Source organism: Pseudorasbora parva, chromosome 21, assembly GCF_024679245.1.
Source record: "Pseudorasbora parva isolate DD20220531a chromosome 21, ASM2467924v1, whole genome shotgun sequence".
In the NCBI taxonomy this organism is placed as follows: domain Eukaryota; kingdom Metazoa; phylum Chordata; class Actinopteri; order Cypriniformes; family Gobionidae; genus Pseudorasbora; species Pseudorasbora parva.
In genome coordinates, this window is record NC_090192.1 from 22,373,194 (window position 1) to 22,389,827 (window position 16,634).

Below are 16,634 nucleotides of genomic sequence, written 5' to 3' on the forward strand. Positions count from 1 at the left end.
TAATCTGAAGATGTGATCTCAGCCTTCATTATGAACTCTTACCTCAGTTCTCACCCTCTTTCCTTTTCTCAGAATAACACATTTTCTGCAGGTGCAGTAAGCTGCTAAGATCGATCCTCAGCCCTAGCTGGAGCTTCATGCAGTTAGTTGTACTTCAGGCCTGGCTATAATAATGGCTTTAAAAGAAATAGAAAGAGTTTGTAACAACTGCAACAATTAACTAAATTCTAATTAATTGATTGCTAAATTTTAAAGGGAGTGCACCCAATTTTTCTTTATTCTGAGGGGGAAAAAAATTTAAATGTGATTTCTTTTTTTCATACAATGGAAGTCAATGGTAACGATTCTCAAAATGTCTTTTTATGATCTGCAAAAGAAAAGAAAAATTATATAGGTTTAAAAAAACAACAACAAAAAAAACATGAACACTCCAACAGAGTTGTTAGCTGAACTAAAATCATCCTTGTTCTAATTACTTAACCTCATGTAACTACATGAACTTAAATGTATTCATTGTTTCTACTAAAAATGAGTATTGACAGCCTTAATAAGTGTTTGTGCCCAGATTGTTTGTTTTACTCAGTAATGTTAAGTTGACCACACTTAAAAAAAAGGCTCCAATTGAAAATTTTCTAGTGACCGATCACATCTAAATGATTCAGTTTGCAGAATTGAAATTCAGTGAATTGATGCAATTTAATTCACAGAAATTCAATTCGGCCAACTGAAATTTTTTAGATGTAACATGTCACTTGAAAATGTTCAATTGGAGACCTGCATTATTATTTTTTTTACAGTATAAAAAGTCATTGTTGAATCAACTAAAGAAAAATTGTAAAATGAGCTGATTTTGGAAAAATGTTTGATTTAACTTGAATATACTGAGTAGTGTGAACTTTTAGGCAGATGCAATAGCTAAACTAAGCAAGTTTAGTACATAGTACTTAAGAATGTTGATGTGTATTAATGTTGTACTAAATGCATGTTCACACTATTAAATCCAACAGCTGTTCTTACTAAGACTTTTTAGTAAACTTTACTTAATGTCCAATAATTTGAACTTACCTAAAACAATTTAGTAATCTGAACTGTTTGCATGCTTTGCCTTTGTTACTTAGAAAATCCAAGTTTGAGTACCATTTTGCCAAAGGAAAAAAAACACACACAAAAACAGGTGGGCGGGCAAAAGGTTGAGGCGGGGCAATTCTTAATAGACTTTTCACTCATTTCCTCCACTTCTGCAGTCATCGTTCTTCTCAGTTGCATTCACTCATTTTCCAGTCATCTTGAATGTTATTGAAAATACAACTAAATACTTTGGGAGAGCGTCACATAAGCTGACTTCATAAATTTATGTTGATTTCCTAAAATTTCTCACCATTATGGTGATCAGTCTTCCCTTTGGTTGGGCACTTGGAACTTAATTTAAATTACTGTAAGTCTCTTCCTATTGTTGCAGCAATGCAACACGAAATCACAGTTATCTGATTTCAAGGGAAGGGAATTCAAGAAATAATAAGTGTGTGTGTGTGTGTGTGTGTGTGTGTGTGTGTGTGTGTGTGTGTGTGTGTGTGTGTGTGTGTGTGTGTGTGTGTGTGTGTGTGTGTGTGTGTGTGTGTGTGTGTGTGTGTGTGTGTGTGTGTGTGTATATATATATATATATATATATATATATATATATATATATACATATATATATACACACACACATTAATAAATATAAATACATCTGCACATATAAATAAAAATGTAATGCCAATTAATGATTGTTTAACATTTTGTTGCTAACGCTTCTGACAAATTTTTAATTGTGTTGATATAATGCCTCTATATTTGTGACAATATCCAACAATTGACCATGCTTGAGTCACACACAGACTTCAACATTCAGCATGCAAAACACTACAATGGTAACATTTTTTTTTTTTACACTTAATAAGACTTTATATAGCGCCTTTCACAAAACCCAAGGACGCTTAACAAACAGCAAGGGAAGGGAAGGGGGGGGGAGAGAAAACAGAGCAGTTATGGGTTATGGTAGTACTGTTATTTGTAAAAATGACTCAATATAGTTGCGTAGAACCACTTGACACCGCTTTAAGTAAATGCAACAAGTAATTTTTTTTGAGTGAAGGTAAATTAAGAATTTAAATTTTGATGTGAATATTTATCAAAATTCTGACATGTTGTAGGCTCATTTCAAGAGCTACTCCACTGGAAAACACTTGTCCAACCCCATTAGGACACATCTATCTTTAAAAACTCATTCACAAACCTCTCATGATAACTTTTTTTTGAGAGAGAGAGATGCCTGAAATGTGACAGGAGTTGCATCCAACTGTGACAATGTGCTGTAAATTAAAGGAAGGCATATTGGCTTTCAGCAAGAGAGCTGTAAGTTTTCTACAGCTGAACCACACACAAAAAACTACAATCTCCATTCATTAAGTAGGGTTTTCAACACTACTTTTTTTATAAACCCTTGAACAAAAACTATACAAGCAGCAGAAAGCACAGGTTGACATCCAGGTTCTGAAGAGCCGAACAGAATCAAATACCATTGTATTCCAGGACTAAAATAAATGACAACTGTTTTCTGGGTTTGTATGGCGGTATTTAGTGGTACAAATAGGCATCTGGTGTAACTGAGATGGCCTAAATATCAAAGGCATAATAAAAGGAAAATGATCATGAGGTGTGGCACAATATCGCTGCCAAACCCTCAGCTCCTGGAAGCGGTTCAGCTGAATTTCTCAAGCATGAATGTTTATTTAAAAAAAGACCTCCTGAAAAGTAGAATTCCTTCCTCGAAGTAACAGTTTCATAGTGAGATCAGATTGAAGATACTTTAAATCCCCCAGGCCTTTCAGACAAAATTATGTCAAGGTCATTTGCAAAAAGGCCTTACTTTTACAATTAATATAATATGATATAAATTAATATAATATAATATACAATTATAATATGCACGCACAAAAACATCTGCAATTCAGGCAGTGCAAATAATTCCTCTCAAAAAATAAAGTTTATCTATACTTACTTTCAATATTGAGCACGGTGGAACTCCCATAACTCCCAGTGTTTTTGATTTTCTGCCAACTCACTTATCATCCATTTTAGTCTACACTATCTATAGTAAAGTTATACATTACCTAATATGACTCAAAATGGAGGTAGTGACATACACATTTCTCCTGTTAAATAATTTCTTTAATCAATACATCTGACTCACAGTTTTCAGGAGAATTTTCTTTTGTCCATAAATGCGCCTCAAATCAACCGCAAACGAAACAGAAAACGAGCGTTGTGCATCTCCCATTGACAAAGCTAGTTCAACACATATCTCATGCCGTTCCAAGACTACAGTTGTGCAGATCTGCAGGAATGAGGAATGATGCAACTTTCAGTTTCATCGTCCTTAAGTCAATGGGTTTTCCAAATGGGCTTTTGGTTAAATGCCTGAAATAAGGTCTGTGGTTAACACAAGCTCAATATATTTTCAGGTTTTATTCAATGACATAAAATACATCAGTAATCCCCTTCTTATGATTGTTAAGCTTTTAACAAATAGCTAAATGAGATTAAAAAGGTCGTCAGGGATATTAAATGTCATCAGACCAAACAGGAAAACTAATTTATTCACTATTCTAACTAAGATTTTAAGTTACGATTGAAATAAGCTAGTGATGGTGAAATTAAAGCCATACACAAATTATATATTTGGTGAAGTTTGTTTATAGTGGGGCTGCACTATATATCGCTTAAATGAAAGTCATGTACCAGGATGTGCAATGTCAAGTATAGGATCGTAGTTTATCCATATCTGAATGCGCAGCTGCTCCCTGGTTCAGAACACTTGTAATTCGCGGATTAATTGCAAAGTTTAACCATCATAGAGTGAAAGTTTAACATTTGCATGTGATTTTAAGATGAGTTAGGCTCCAAGCACAAGAGGATTGATAGCCACGTGCTGTTTTCTGTGCACACACACACACAGAGCCACTCTCATACAGCACATGAAAGCCGAATTCACGTTTGATTGATAGGCGATCTGACCAATCACAATGCCGAATCCACCGCTTTGGCCGACAAATTAGTCAGGAGAGTTAGTCGATTAAAGCCAGTAGACTTGAACTTGAAAAACGGTGTGTACTAATTGCTTTCCGTGGTTGAAACAACATTTCTTCTGCTGTTCATTCATGTTTATTTTATACTATCAATTAACTAAGGAAGAGATGATCGGTTTGCAGGCAGCACAGGTGATACAGCAATTACAACACATTAAAGAGCCACAAAAGTAAAACTGTATTTATTGGTTACATTTCTTTTTTTTATATATATATAATTTGAGACTTTGTTTCATATCAGAAGTAACTTGATCTGTCCTCTGTTGTCACCAATGGTGACCAAACAACAAAAGATACATTTTATAAATTCATTCATTATACATTTCATTTATACAGTGGTACTGTTAGATTTACCTGAAAACATAATTGTATCTATGCTTGTTATTTGTTACAGATTCACTCCATGACAAATTCAAATCATCTGGTGAAATCGTTTTTTTGAAATCGCATCGCAGATAAACAAAATATATTTCCCAAATATCACGCACCCCTATTTTATAGCCTACTTTTATCTGATCACTTCAGGCGATTGTATTTAGGCTTCAAAATGCAATTATTATCTATATGAAGAAACTAAACTTCTGTTAGTCGCGAAGCATGTTTTCTGCAATAATCCAAAGCTCAATGGAAATATCCTGTTAGCTTCTTGTCAAGGGAACCACAGTGATGCCAACTTCCAGGTTGGCCTACAAAATGACAAATCCTGCAACACTCTATAAAACATTTTTATACTTTTTATTTTTCAATTTTATATACCACAGAGGAACACAGAAATGTTTGTTGTTCTCACACTTACAACATACTAAATCTAAAACCATGGTATCTACACACAGAGGGAGGAACTAGGCTAAAGGTAACCATTTTTATCAATACTGTGGAGGTGCAATCCATTAACACATTCAGCTCTCGACAGCTACAAATAGCCAGGCACACTTTGTTGTTAAACAGATTAAATAGACACATCCTAACTCTAATTCCCAACCTCCAACGTTATTCTCTATAGTTGAATTCCATGCTGGGCTGAGTGTACCTCCAGTCAGTGAATTCAATGTGTTCTTGCTTTGCGCCATTTCCAATGCAAAACAATAAACCAGCACATTCCAAACCAGAAGAGCAACAGGGAGGAAGCCACTGAGACCAGATTAAAAGGCTGTCTGAGATTTAGGGCTGTTAATTAGTGTGAAGTGTGGCTTTAAAAAAAAAAAACGCCTCTCAAGATTCTTTTCTAATAAAGGCTAGTATATACTTTCGTCTTGCGCGTATGCCGCCCTTTGCGGTTGTGTATGCGTGAGGTGACTCAGACGAGGGGACGATTTTTGTAAAAAGGCCAGATCTCAGTCAAAGTCCCTGGTCTTCATTGACATGGAAACCACACAAACAAACCAATAACAGAAACTAAACAAAAAAGATCAAATACATTTGGCCTGAAAGAAACAGACAATGAATGACAGAGAGAGCTGTTTGTGTATAACAAACTGACGGTGTGTGTGTGTGTGTATGCAGGTCCATGTGCTTGTGTGGGCAACGTTATCTCAAAGGGGCCAGAGCAGCGGTGGGTGACGTTCACCGGTGATCATACCAAGTGGTGATAAATTTATGTTTCATAGGACAGTGGTTGTGCTTATCAGAACTGAAGCCGCACTGCCCTCCGCAAACGTTTGAGACCAAAGTCAAAGTTCAGTTTTAGCATCTGTCACTATGCATCTGCTGTGAATGCAGTCAAAAAAAAGAGGTTAGCATGGCGCAGCCATGAATTATGTAACAGATGACACACAGCAAAGCCAAGGCTATGTTACAGCTAAAAACAGTCATTATCTATAAAAAGAAAAGGCAGGAAGTTGTACAGGACCCCTTTTAATGCTCCAACACATAAAATGAATGCTGTGCTAAACATAATTGAGCTCATTTGACATGCTTTCTCTGTGAAAAACCCATTTATACAGGCCGGGCATGTGATCAGCATTATGAAGAAAAAAGTTGCACGGTTTCAGTGTGTGATTTTTACTTGCAATTGGTGCTTTAAATCCTCGCTAACGTGCTATGGGTGTCCAGCAGATGCAGTGCGAGCATTTGCAGCACTATCAGAAGCAATCAGTGCATGAAATAAATGGACTAGAAAACCTAACACATTTCAGTTTATTTAGTAATAGTTTAAAGGGATAGTTCACCCAAAAATGAAAATTAGGCCTTTGATTTACTCATATGACATTCTTCTTTCAGACTAATAATAAAATCAGAGTTATATTAAAAAAGTCCTGGCTCTTCGAAGGTTTATAATGGCAGTGACTTGTTGGGTCATTTTTGAAGTCCATAAAAGTGCATCTATCCATCATGTAACTGCTCTACACAGATCCGGAAGGTTAATCAAGACTTTCTGAAGCGAAGTTGTGCGCTTGTGTAAGAAAAACATCCATATTTCACACTTTATAGACCAAAAAAACTATAGCTTCCGGAGATACACAAGTCGACTTACGGGCGAAAGAGTAACCCTAGACGCACGCGTTGCGTTCTGACAAAAGCAAAGGCGCAGAGGATAGAGCAAAACAAAACACCGGTAATGAATTAAAATTCTAAAACAATCATTTTTAAAGAGAAATGGAGGATTTCGACATAAGAGGGGCTAGAGTTTGTTGCCTAGTACTATCCACGAGAGGCATCAAAGCTTGCGTAAGTTGCGATGCTGGTGTACATCGCATCACGGGGGTTACTCTCTTAGCGCAAGTTGACTTGCGTACCACTGAACACTGACCGCTGGAAGTTAGTTATTTTAGACTATAAAATTGTAAATGTCTTACACAAACACGCCACTTCACTTCAGAAGGCCTTTATTAACCCCCCGGAGCCGTGTGGAGCAGTTATATGATGGATAGATGCACCTTTATGGACTTCAAAAATTGTAATTCAAAGTCACTGACATTGTTTTAATATAACTCAGATTTTATTTGTCTGAAAAAAGAATGTCATAAACACCTAGGATGTCTTGAGGGTGAGAAAATCATGGGCTTCTTTTCACTTTTGGGTGAACTATCGCTTTAAAGCCATTTCTGATTCTGAATATGGGAAAGAAAAAAGAAAAAAAATCACATCCCTAAAAGTCATATGAGTGTCCCAGGGGGCAAAATTCCAACAGTGCTTCAAGATGACTTATGTTTTCAAATATAAGACCAAGAAAGCTTTAAAATAGGCAAAAACAACATAAGATTTCTTAAAGTCACCATAAAATCAAAACTGACAAAACTAATTTTTTGCAGTGATTTGCGGTGCTTATTATAAAAGTGCACATAAGTTTCATGTGCACTCTTTAACACTAGAACTACCAAGGCAGTCATTTTTGGCCGGTTTTAAATATTGCACTGTAATAACTTGTGTTTAAATAAAGCCAATATAGCTATAGAAGCCTGACTTTTCTTAAATGTGTGCTAATTTGATTCTAACATTGTTATTTTATAAACCTTAAAACCCAAGAGTTCTGAGTATTTCTACCTTGAATGGCCATAGTGCTCAAACTGAACGTATACGCATTATAGACAAAGTATAATTTAAGCGTTTGTTACTTTTTTCCATCTGCATGAAGATGCACGTCACAATTGCCCAGCGACTTTTTTCTAGTTGTTTTTATATGCTACTCCTAAGCTAAAACTTTGCTTTACCTTTAAAATGTCAGCAAGAAAGAGACTGACTGCCACAGAGGTTTTAGCCTTGTTTCAGAGGCTTGAGATGCGGAGTCTGATGGAGGAGCAGGTTCAGATAGTGATGTGTCTTGACATCTGACACTAACTTTGAGAGTGATTCAGAGAGTCCAATCTCCTGGCACTGCACATCTATAGCACGAGATCATGCTTTCGTTTAGCGTTCTCTTATACCCAAAAGTTATCTTTTACGTTCATGCATCCATGCATATGATACTTACTTTTTGAAGGGTACGAAATCAAGAACATGCTTTTCTTCCAAACCTGTAGGCCCGACTTTTCTACTTCCGACAAGATTGTGAAGTGATGGTGCATAGCAACTGACACTGTAGGTCACATGACAATTACAACAAGATGGATGTAGTACTTTCTTGACCATTGCTATAATATTAAAGGAAGCAGAGCCCAAACTATTAGCCTTAATTTAGTTGCTATTTATTTTTAGATATATTAATGAACACCCAAATAAAACATTGTATGCAAACATTTTTGAATAAACTTCTAAACCTAATTATAAAATTATGCTCTTACTCCAATTCGTTTTTGAAATACAATAATTTACACCCATTTCTCCAGCAAACTAATAGGCTGTGGACACTGAATGACTTGCCTGAGGTAATGCTACGTGTCATTGTTTTCAAGCTGTTTTATTGACTGAGCGATTACACAAGACATGATATGTTTCAGTAGATTACATTGTATCTTTCAACATACCTCTAGGTGATCATTCATGTTTGTTCTGTAACTTGCATTAAAGAGGAAGAAATTATCACGTGCACACGTACTGTACATTTGAGGAACCAATATGTGTACCGTTACACCCTTATTTGCTATTTAATGAAATATCACGGAAATTTTAGTTTTGTGACATAAGCTAAACTAAAGTGAGGTCAACCTCAACAATGGGCCAGGGCTGGGCACCTGGTACGTACCATGAATGGTGTATCGTGTTTTTTTGGTTGGGTTTGAATATCGTTACACCCCTAAAAATAACCACTTAAATTGAAATCTGTTTGTCACACAAATCTTATCGTATGGATTTAGAAGACTTAGAATAGTGTTTGAATCATCTGGACCACTTTTATGTTGCTGCTTTTACATACATGTTTGAAGCTCAGGTGTCTGACTCAATTTTCATTAAAATGAAAAGAGAGGTCAGAAAATTACTCAAAGAATATAATTAGAATAAAATGAGGATGAGTAAAAACATCATAATAATAATTAGTTACATTTATATAGTGCTTTTCTAGACATTCAAAGTGCTTTACATGGAAGGAGGGAATCTCCTCAACCACCACCAATGTGCAGCATCCACCTGGATGATGCGACGGCAGCCATATTGCACCAGAACGCCCATCACACACCAGCTTGGAGAGGAGACAGAACAGAGATATGAAGCCAATCGTATGTTTATGGGGATGATTAGGAGGCCATGATGGACAGGGGCCAATGGGCAAATTTGACAAGGATGCTCTGACATCCTGGGATTTTTAATGACCACAGAGAGTCAGGACCTCAATTTAACATCCAGAAAGACGGTGCTCTTTGACAGTACAGTGTCCCCATCACTATACTGGGGTGTTAGAACCCACACAGGCCACAGGGTGAGCGCCCCCTGCTGGCCTCACTAACACCTCTACCAGTAGCTACCTAGTTTTCCCAGTTGGTCTCCCATCCAGGTACTGACCAGACTCAGCCCTGCTTAGCTTCAGTGGGAAACCAGTCTTGGGCTACAGGGTGACATGGCTGCATCATAAGCTGCGTTTCCACCGCGGGAACTTTTCCCAGGAACTAGGGACTTTAGTGTGGTTCTGGGTGTGTTTCAACCGCAGGAACCGGAGTCAAAATGAAGTTCCAGGTTAAAATTTTCCCCTCAAAGCGGCCTTTCTGGTGAGGTGGTACTTTTTCAAAGTTCAAGAACTTTCGAGGGTGAGACTTGCACGCTGCTGATTGGTTGAGCTCACGCGGCATTTTATTTTAACCTAAAAGTCAGTTGCGGTGCGTGCAGTAAGAGTCGTTTGCTATTCAAAGCGAAAATGAAGTTTAAAAAATACGACAGGTGGACAGTCGACAAAGTTCAGGCTTCATTAAGTGTATTTGCGGAGGACGAAATCCAGTGGGCTCTGGAAAGTTGCATGCAATCCTACGTCACCAGAGAAATCTTCACGGTACTTTAGACCACGATGGAAACGCGGACAGCAGCAGGTCTGAGGGGGGAAAAAATCCAGCTGAAAAAAGTTCCTGCATGGGACAAATTGTTCCGGGTATTTTCGGTGGAAACGGGGTTATATTTTGAAGTTATACCATCTTACCATGCTCTATTAAATTCTAAATGACACTATACAAAAAGACAAGGTATTGCCTTTAAAAGCAGATGTAATTTACAATAAACTGCTGCAAACATTTTAAAGCATTTTACAAAAATAATACAATCCTGAGCGATAACGCTGGTTGATGTTTTACAAACTGGACTTATCTGCTTTCTAGTGTGTGTGTTTTAGATAAAACTGCATGACACATACTGGGTGAGAGACAGCACGCCATGATAAACTATAGGTCACAGCTTTAACACGTGCGCTCTCTGCTACTTACACGACAAATTATTTTACACCAGAGAGCACAAACACAAATGACAATGAAAGGTTATCAGCTTTGTGTAGTTCAACGCGAATGCTTCATCTTATATAATCAATTAGGGAAAATCAGCCAACTGAGGTGTAACTGATTGCAGTTGTGTGTAATGTGGCAACAATAAATAAATCAAAATAATCAGGACATCTGAAATATGATAAGGATTAAAAACACTTCAAGAAATTCCAAGTGCCTGATGGGTTTATAGAAGTGGCCACAGGCGTACCATTATTATACTGCAAAACCAGCATTGATAGACTGACAAACCTCAAAACCATTTAAAGTACCAAGCATGCTTTTGGGTGTCTGTTTTAACATGATATTGACTGGGATTGCAACTTCAGCTGCAAAGCCTTAATGTCACTGCTCAGTGTTGACCTATATAGCAAGGGGCCATGGTATGGCGGGCTGCTAGGAGAGGGGCCAGGGGAGGTCACTTCCTCCCCATTAAAAACTCATCAGGGCCCGACACAACAAGCCAAGCTACTGTTGGACAATGACTGCAACTCATCCTCATCCCAGCTCAAATCTAGCAAGATGTGCTCACATATACATATGAGTAAACAATATCAATAGGGTAATTTAGCACCTATCTTTATAAACAATACAGCATATCAAATCTATGCAACCTTTCCTGATAATTGGGCATAACAACAGGTGGCTTGTTTAGATTACTGCAAAATTATTATATCTGCCTTCATTAGCATATCCGGTGCTCACTCACACATGCATTAAAAGGCATAATTTGCAACTCGAAAATCAATTGCATGTTCCCTGACACAATTCAAAAAAGCAATTACTTGATTAGTTATTAAAAACAGGTCACATTGGTAAGAATCACTTTGAACGTAATTAAATTTCACCTCAAGGAATGTGCTTAAGTAATACCAATTACATTAATCAAAATAACGGGTTCCATATCTTCAAGCAACTCAACATATGGAAAACTCAAGTATTAATAATCTTATTAAAAAAAAGCTACCACTTTCCCTTTTAAAATAGGCCCAACTGTCATATTATTTAAATAGGCTACATAAGGTAGTCTACTGTTGATTCTGCAAGATGCATAATTAGTTTACTGTAAACAGTTCGCACAAACTTTTCCCACATGGAGAATACTAATCAAATGTTCGACTCCACCAGATTACCTGTTGGTGCTGTACCTTCTGGGCACGTTATCCGGTGAATAGATTGGAAAGAAAAGAGCACCTGAAGTGAACCCATCAGCACAAAACGCATGCAAGCTTCAGTGTGTGTGTGTGTGTGTGTGTGTGTATGTGTGTGTGTGTGTGTGTGTCAGGCACATACTGTACTGTACCCGTAGACACGGGGCTACAATGTGTCTGTTAGTACAGTATGTGCCTGCTACAAACTAGGCCCTACATACAGAAAGACACTCTCCGTGCCGGCAACCTGTGCAATGTCAGCCGCACTAACACGCAAAAGCCCGCGTGCGCTAAAAAGCCAGTAGTGTCTTACAGTAAAGAACCATGGGGATGAATCGTTTTAGCTTTAGGACCGCTGACCTGTCAAACCATGCAGCTAGCGTACACTGGAATTAGCTTCGTATGGCAGAGGAACACGAGCGAATGTTGCATAGGCGCGAGAGCAGTAAACAAACACGCAGCGCGCGACTCACCGTGTGAATGTTTGGCGGGTTTCAGGGAGATAGCGGGGTTCCTGCGAGTCGGAGTCGCCGATAAGTGTAACCGTCCTGCCTTGTGTATCCAGTGCAAGTGTGGAGACACTAGTGCACACAGAGAGCCGATACCACCGCAGCGTGCCTTCAAACTAATGTTTCCTTCCTCCCGAAGTCCTCCGCTTGCTCTTTAGGACGTGCACTAGGCTCTTGGCGGTGGGTTTTCCCCTTAGTTTGAAGGGGAGAAAAGTCCTCTGCCTTACCCGGGCTGCCACGACAGGGATTTGAAATGAAGAGAAATACTACGATCGCTCCTCCCTCCCCAGTCCCGCTCATGTACAGTACCACAGGGAGCGTATAAAACAAATTAATAAAACGATCTACCGCTCTCTACAGGACTAGCACTGTAAAATACTTAGATGACTGCACTCCCTCGCTCTCTTTCAAACTGCTGTCATGTGAATGAGGCGAATGACAGCGCGGGAGGCGTCCGTCAATGCCCCGCTTGATCCTCACCGCTGACCTTCCGATTTAAAGGCGCACGCGGAATTTGTGCTAATTGAACGGGTTTACACATAAATGAAAGGAAGTTTCAAGAAACAGCATTAAAGTGGTGTAAATTCGCATGACTTATCCTTATCAGTCCCAGTGGGTCGCCCCCTCAGGACATCACGTGATCATGCCATGCCATTGATTAGGCTACTATAGGTTATAGCAGATGAATAATGTATATTCATAATTTTATATAGAGGTTCTAGCCTATTAAATCAAAAATTAACCCTTTTTCATTGTTTATTTTTTTATGGGAGTTTATTTTAAAAAATATAGGCTACTCTTTCAGGATAAAAGTAGCTAGATCAGCACATGGATCACCATGTGTGCAATTCACTGGTCCAAAGGGTATGTCCTGTGCATGTGCAAGACTTCTTATTCATAAACTGATAAATAATTAGAAGAAAATTGTAATGGTGATGGTAAACATACTTGCACTACAAAGTATTGCATTTTTACGATAATAAATTAAAATAACATGATCAAAAAATATATGCTACATCTAGTAGAAACGGCCTGTTATTGTGCCGCTAAAATAACTGGGAGTGACACAGTTAAAAGGTACATTACATTAAAAAATTAAACATCCAAAGCATCATCTTAATAAAACAAACAAGCCACACTAGCGTGCAAGTCTTGTCACAGATTTGAAGGAAAATGTTAGGACATTAACTGGCAAGTATTCAAACTCTCATCGTCACAGCCACTGCAGGGGGCGGAGGTAAACAGTTGAAATGGAAGCTGGTAAACAAAATGATACAATGCAGTAGAAGATAGAGAAAAAACTTAATGCTTCCAATGTGAACGATCTCATTTTATAGTGCAAAACTTCTGGTGCTAATGTGATGAATAAGAATAATCTAACTGTAAAGAAAAATGTACACCTTCAAATAGATTGTTCGCCCCAAAATCAAAATTATGTTAACATCAAAATGATGGTACGTTGTTCTTAAATTGTATGACTTTCCTTATTCATTTTGAAGAATGTTTCTCTTTTTTCCCATTCAGGTCAACATTGGACACCAGTCCAAAAAAAACAATAAAAAAAACATTGTACACCAGTGTTTGGACAACAATAACAAAACAAAAAAAATAATTAATAAAATATTTTGTATTTCACATAAGTAAGTTATATACAGGTTTATTTTTATTAGTCCTAATTGTACATTCTTAAAGGTCTATGAATGCCAGTGATTTCAAGTGAAACAGATGGCTAGCATGTCAATATTTCAAGCATGCTTTTTAGAGGTTTTGAGATCTCCTTCTTTAAGACATGTTCTTGGAAATGTATAAATAAAGCATTTAAATAACAATGTTATTGATTTGAATTTTGAAAACACAATCATATGCATCATGAAAATTGTAGAATGCATCACCCTGTTCCTTTAAAGTTTGTTCTGCTAATTCACACAGTAAGTTAGAAAGCTGGTACATGCTCAATACCTTCTCAAATCTGTACATGCTGCCAAATATTCTCAATTCCTTAAAAATAGAATTGAATTGCATTGACTGATTAAACATAAAACAGAATGAGTCATTTGAGCACAAGTGAAGGGCACATGGACTGATTAGAAACAGGAATATTCATAAGTTGGAAAAACCTCAGAATCAAACAAACCCTGAGCAAACAGCACATCTTCAGAAACGCAACAGCTGTTCATCTAAAAACACAGAGAGAGAAAAAAACTCACTCCAATATGAATCCAAATTAAAGACTCATATTTGACCAGTTATGCTGTGCATGTCCCTGCATGTTGGATGTTGATATTTGATTGAATTTATTCCCCCCCCCCCCCCCCCCCCCCTCTCTCAGAGGAACGGGGCAGCACATTCAGCCAGAAGGAGATGACTGGCAGATAACAATCTTCTGCTCCTTCTCAATTCCCAATCCACAATAGTTCTATTACCTTAAGTTATCAAATGCCAAAGTTACTTTGGTTGGACCATATCCCATAAAACATCTGAACATCAAAATCTGAAAATAACACTTTTGTTAAAGCTAATAATAAGGAACAACTCCAGCAAAAATTCCAGCAAATTCATATTTTTGTCCGTTTAGGTTCCATGAAAATAAATGCACATGTACAGATAATTGTTCATTTTAAGCCATGTTTATTTCACTGACTCCCTTTGCCTTAAAGTCCCATTATTTTAAGTTAGTTTACACACACTTACTCAGTCATGGTCTGACCTCGTCTGATGCTACAGACTATTTACCTCGCTGCTTGCTTAATGTTCCGAACTACTTTGCTAGCTACTGCTTTTACCTCATCCAAGTTGATCTCCAGTCATCCAAGTCATCTTCCAGTCACCATGTCATCCAAATCGACTTCCAATCATCTCTTGCTTAAACGCTGTTCCCATGTGTGTGCGCTCAAATGATTCTGATCTGCTAATGATCTCAAGCATAATCTGTTTATGCACTGTGCTCCTGCCATATCTGCAAATAAACTTGTTCAAGTTTTACCTCAGGTCAGACCAATAAGATGAGCACAGCAGGATTTTCCATCCCTTCCCCAGAGATATTTTCCTCTTCCTTTCACATGAAGGCCATCCCCTGGAAGACTATGTGGAGGAGTTCCTCGAGCTCTGCCACCTGAGCCCCTTTACACTGCGATTCCGGCAAATACACGGATAATGCGATCCGGCATTTGTTCCCGGGCCGCTAGATTTGGTCCATTCACACTGCCAGCGAAATACCGTAATATGTGCGCTTTCACACACAATGCTTAACGGTCCCGGGTCGAGTTGACACGTGACATCCTGATGTGACGTATAATGGCGAGCGATCTCAGCTTCAGCGCAGATAGTAAGGAGCTCCGTGGTCTCGACTTGTGTCCAGTTTGCCCACATTTCTGCTTGTTTAATTTTAGTTTCTTTTGTATACAAACACTCTCTGTGTTTAAAACACAGACTAGCTCTTCTGGCACTGCAGGGTTGTATTATTGAAAAAACGAGCTCTAGGAGTCGCACGATAACTACGTACACGTTGCGGCATTAGTTTTGGCTTTTGTTCACACAGCGCTCGTCCCGGGTCGAATACCGCAATATTACTAGGTCCCCGACCCGGGTCGAATTCGGTAATCAATCCCGGGACGTGGTTGTTTTCACACAGAAGGCGACCCGGCAATGCAGTGTGAAAGGGGCTCTGGTGTCCTGAAGTGACTGACTCTGTCCACCTGTCTGTCCTACTGTCAGCGACTTGCACTGTGACACGGTGGATTATGTGCAGTGGTTGAGGGGATTGCCATTCATGGTTGGCGATGTATTAAAGGAAGTGTATGTAAGATTGTGGCCAAAACTGATACTGCAATCACTTTCAAATGACTGTAGAGCGGTGTATCCCCTCTCCCCTTCAGGCCAAAACACAACATATCAACATCAGTCGAGGGCTACAACAACAAATACATTTCTTACATACAGCTCCTTTGAATACGGACATCGCCACTCAGCCGCACCCTCCCACCATCATCCAGTCAGCAGTTCTGATGCTAACTCCTCCATTTAGTCTTTCCTCACTCCTCACAAAACCAGAGCCGCAGTGCCAATACCCGCCAAGAACCACTAGCCTGAGTCCACTGCAACCTAGAGCCTGCTGAGTCTTTCCACACGTGTGAGCTGGCCCCAATGTCCGTCCTGCAGTTCGAGCCTGACCCAATGTTCATCCCAGAGGCTGAACCTGTTCTCACAATGAGCATGAACCACAAGCTGGAGCCCACCACATACCTAAAGCCAAAGCCTGCCATGTCTGACCACATCCCTGAGGGAGTGCTGGTGGATTATGACATCATGGAGTGAAGTTTCACTCTTCTTCATGCCCCTGAAAACTGTACCTCCTCATGGAAACTCCTTGATCCCCCTCCAACATTCTAGTTTCGTCACCACTCATGGTCCCACCCATGTCATCTTCATTGCCACTGGCTCTGCTCAGTTTCCAAGTTATCCGAGTTGTCGCTGTTAAAGCCAAGCTCCAAATCTTCGTTGCCCAGCTCCAAG

The 16,634-nt window shown here is 38.8% G+C and overlaps 1 long non-coding RNA gene across 1 annotated transcript in view; it reads right to left on the reverse strand.

Annotated features, from left to right (window-relative positions):
- LOC137056555 (uncharacterized) overlaps positions 1-12,549 on the reverse strand; it is a 120,286-nt gene extending 107,737 nt beyond the window's left edge. The window contains exon 1 of the long non-coding RNA XR_010900382.1: positions 12,087-12,549. This is a non-coding gene — a long non-coding RNA (uncharacterized lncRNA). The remainder of the gene's footprint in view (positions 1-12,086) is intronic.
- Positions 12,550-16,634: the final 4,085 nt, after the last annotated feature.